This window comes from Montipora capricornis, chromosome 1, assembly GCF_036669925.1.
Source record: "Montipora capricornis isolate CH-2021 chromosome 1, ASM3666992v2, whole genome shotgun sequence".
In the NCBI taxonomy this organism is placed as follows: domain Eukaryota; kingdom Metazoa; phylum Cnidaria; class Anthozoa; order Scleractinia; family Acroporidae; genus Montipora; species Montipora capricornis.
Genome location: NC_090883.1, coordinates 25,800,543 through 25,805,542, shown reverse-complemented (window position 1 = coordinate 25,805,542; position 5,000 = coordinate 25,800,543).

Below are 5,000 nucleotides of genomic sequence, written 5' to 3'. Positions count from 1 at the left end.
TTCCTCATGTTTCATGATCACATCCTGACCCGTGGAAGCTTTATAAATCGTTTTGTTATCTCGAACGAAGAAACATGTTGGTTGGATTAAAAGGAAAAAAAGAACACAAGTAGACGGTCACATCATGATCAGGAGACGAAGGATCGAAAGTATTTCATCAATTTATTATTGTTTAACCAGGGAACTTTTCATGTGCAGATGACTGTTTTCTTGACCTTAGCTTTCCTATTTTTATTGATTCTCTGAAACAAATCAACCGGAATCAGTTTTTTTTAAGTATTGGCTTTAGGCATCTTTACAGTTAGAAATTTATAATGGGGAAATTGATATCACAAGTATGGGCTTAATTCACATTATTTTTTGTCATACAACAAAGAATGCAGTTTGTTCATCATTTTGTAAACTTTCCCCCGCTTACAAGGGATTGCAGCTTAAATAACTCTCTCTCAATCAGTAAACTCGACTGAGTTTATAACTAAGTGTTTTATCAACCTCTCGAGTTCGTCTTACAACGGGTGTGTAAAACTACTCTAACAAAAAAAGCAAACCTAGACTTATATGTTCATGTGTCGCATAATCTAATGTCTTATTGGTCGTTGAGAATCAATGAAAGTCCATTCAAGGTTACATCAATTAATGGCGCTAATTAAGAAAATGAAGCCTGGCCTAATCGAATTACGGAGTCTCCTACACATGTAATAATCAACAAAGTTATGTAATAATCTCTTCTAAAACTAGAACACAAAACGAACATGTCTTCGTTGAAAGAACTTTGTCTTTTACAATAATCAATTATTGTTATAAGACATTGAGTTCTCGATTTATTGTATCATGTTGTGAACACAATCAATTGTTCGTCACAAGACATTTCCTTTGTTCGTATACCAATCTTTCCATCTAAGGTCCACACCCCTTTTGCAACGCAAAGGACAAAAATACAGTCTTGTCATATAGAAGCAACATTGATTTTAAACATGGTACAAGCGTTGCATTTTTGTTTTAGGATTTATACACCATACTTGTTGCATATAGATATTTTTAAGCAAAGGATGGACACCGGAAGTGAACATTTCGCAAGCCAGGACAGTCGTCTAATCGTCTCTCACAGAGGAAAAAAGTACTTATCACTATATAAATATAAAAACAGCTCACTTCCGTTTGCCGAATCTTCCTTTTATACAATTAAATTTGGTTGTTTAGTTGTTTCTAATCTCTTCTCTTCATTTTAGCATTGTAGGCCAGATTACCACATTTATTTTTCTTTAAGCTACTTTGTTGTCAAAAAAGGCATCCCACGTAAACGCCATTGTTGGGGCGTCTTGTTTCATGTACTTCATCTCACAAAGAAATAACAAAACTCGAGGAATGTGAGCTAGAAAATGATGCTGGAAACCAAAACAGACTGCAACAAGGGCCAAGTCGCACTATAGAGGGCAATTTAAGATTTATTCTAGACCAACAAAATATGAAATCGGCCAGGGACAAAAAATTTGGCAGGATAGCTATGGTCGCACTTGAGAGCAAATCTGTAAACAAAACATCACGCCATGCAGTGAGCGATGGACTGGGAATTCCTCGTTCATTTGTAAACATGAAAGGGCTAGGCAAGCCAAGATAGATATGTCTTGGCGGATATTGTGGAAATTGTTGCATTTCGAAGCGAAAATATTGGTCACCGGGATTCCCGACGTTGCATGATCAGAGTCCCTCTCCCCATTCTCCTCGCGGCTTCGCCGCTCGCTTGTCGGCTCCGCCGCCAAAACTTTATTTCGCGGGCGCTTACAATACCGCCAGCTACGCAGGCTAATGATCAACATGCAACGTGATCAATTTTACCGCGATATCTATTACATATCACCTGTCAAATCATTTCCGAACCGGCGACACACCTTCTTTGCTTTTTGTTTTCCAAGACTGTTATCAGTTTGGCATTCTCGTTCCCAGAGCTGCGATCCTCTTGGCCATGCAGAGCTAGTCGACGGCATCTGTGAAGTTTGTCCGTGCACCACCAAACCGGTCGACTTGGCTTTTCATTGTGATGACAGATTTTTGACATAAGTGAACACTTTTGTCCTCAAGTGTGACTTGGCCCAAATGACGTCAATTATTTATAACCCACTTAGCAAACAATATTAAATGTCCATTAGCCGGTGTGACGTGTTTCTTGTTGTCGGAAATTTGTCTGTTGTGAGGGTGCACGTACTTTTGAGGACAGTATTACGTGGAATGACATGCATACCACGTTATATAACCAGTTGAGTTCTTTTTGATCATAGTCACAAATGTGCATACCCCAGGGATAGGAGATTACCCTCTTGATAAGGTTCCCGTATGATACAACAGGGGCACCCAACGTCAATTTTCGCAAAATATCTGTTCGGAGGACGGTTTGAGGTCTAGAATTTTCCTAGAATTTTCGGAACATTTGTTGCAAAATTTCTTGCTTGCCTGCCTGTCCTAGGATTTTCGAAGTTCTAAAAAATGGTATAATTGCTCATTTTTAGCGGATTTTTACCCCAAAAAGGTCACCTAGAATTTTCGGAAGCCTTTTTCCTGGCTGAAATTTTCGAAAAGGTGAGTTTTGATCCGTAAAGTTTTCGGATCACTAGACTTTCAGTTAGGAAATCCGAACAGATGAAAAAATTCTAGGGGATAAAAACATGCCTATATCTACCGTTTAAATACTAAAATACGTTTAACGATGCTATGTCTAAGTGGTTTTGAATAATATTCTCGTTGGGTGCCCCTGATACAACCGGAGCGATCGCGCCCCGAACTCGGCCTAACGACCAGCCTCCATCTAGCCAGCGAGCAGGCTCTCCGAGAGGCTAGCCTTCATCGGGTTTAAATACACTTCTGAATAAACCTGACGAAGGCTGGTATTGGCCAGCCGAAATATCAATCGTCCGAACTATAAATGTTCTAAGTATTTTCGCTAAAAACGGACATTCAAATCTCGTACTCGTCATCCGAAGGTCCCTCTTAAAACATTTACGGGTTCCTCATTTCGGGTTAAGCCAGACGATAAAATGTAAACAAATGCAGTAACCACCCGCATGTAAGAACCTAGATTCTTTCCAAGCTAGGGCTAAAAAAGTGAATTTTCAGAAGCCTGGCCTCTATTGTTTGAATGCAAGTAGACCTTCAGGCTTCGCAGGCCTATTGATTTCATTTTAGATGTTAAAAGGTCTAGATAGCAGCAACAATATAGATATTCGTATAAACATAACAACTTTCTTTAATTTTCCAGCCACTAAGTACCAAGTGAAGCTTAAGGAATCCATGTATATAAAATGGGAGAAGCCCGATCTCAACCAGCAGGTGAAACACATTAACCTGACTCTCTCCCTGTAAGGAACTAAGCGTCACTTATTTAAATTTTTGAAATTAATACGCAATATTGACAACGCAATGTAACGAAGTTTGTAAGATCGCGCGCGCTTTAAATTCAACGGCGATTTCAAAATATGTAACACTGAAGATGACGGATGTACCGTCGAAACATGTCTGGAAAATTAAAGAAAGTTGTTATGTTTATACGAATATTTTAGATGTTACAGTTTTATATCAACATTTCATGTCTAGAACATTGAGGACATACATGTAAAGAGCAAAATATGCTGTAGTTTTGCTTTATGGTCATTATTTCAAGTACCTAGAAAAATTACATGCCCTTAGCCTTACAGCCAATTGTCATAGCCTAAAACTACTGTAAATACCATTTTACAAATCAAAGTCGTTGTTCCAGTCGCATGAAATTTCAAGGGTGCTCTAAGATGAAATTTTTAGTCTAACAGGTTCTTAAATTAAATATACTAAAATTGCAGTCAGGAATTTGCATAATGACTATAAGAAATGTTGGATACTGACTTATTTGAACGTCAAACGACCGAAAACCGTCGGTCATCCTCGCTTTGAATTCGACAAAAAAGCCGAGGATGACCGAAGGTTTTCGATCGAAACGTCTTTATCAACTTTTCAGTGAACGTCGTTTCACGTTCAAATAAGTCAGTGTCCAATATTTCTTATAGTCATTAGGTTCTTAACTTCTAGGTTCTTATATGCGGGTGTTCACTGTGTATAATGAATAGCGCTATGGTGTATAGTGATGTTGACTCAAGCCTTGCAAATAAACTTTCAGCGTTACGACTAAAGTTAACTTCGATGGAATCACGAAAAGTCAAAGATCGGAAGACAGCTGAAGGGAGATTATTTTTGGGGGTACTATTTTCACTAACGAACAAAACAAGCCTCGACTATGAATTTGAAAAATCTGGTTTGCTTTGATCCCCAAAGGGTGTACGGCTTCATCCCCATTCGCTATTTCTGTTGTTCAAGTTTATAATTCTCCACAATAAAGGTTGGTTTAGAGGGAAATACAGTTACATTAGGAGAACATGATTGAGTGGGAATTTTTGGTTCCTATGTTTAAAGCTAAGTGATCTTTAATTTTATAAGGGAATTGAAAATTGCATTTTTTCTGCATATTTTCCAGTTTGCAAACGCAGGAAAACACTCAAGAGGCAAGCAATCTGAATTTCCGGCTTCAACCCGTTTCGCCCCAAAACAATATTGCTAAACAATTTTCAAGGACCTTGTCTTCTCAACTGAATGCACCATTGCACATATCATTCGTAAATATATTATCCCGTTTTTTTTTTAAATCAAATGAAGCTCATTGCCGTATTAGCATTAGTTGCGCTAGTGACAATTACCTTGGTTAAAGTTAAAGAAATACATTCATCGTGGGGGTCACTTAACTTTTAAATCTCAGAGACGCTTGCTTTCAAAGCGGTTCAAACGGACTAAAGTTAACTCCATCTTTCCTGCTATTTTCCGTTGCCATATAGCAATTGTAAATAATGATCTTCGTCGTGTTGCTGCAAATTCTGAATTGTTTTCACAACTCAAGGAGTTCTGAGGTTCAAAACTGAAAGAAAAATGTACTTTGACCTGTACTAAATGTGTCATCAAAGCGTGGCGAACAAAACAAGACAGGA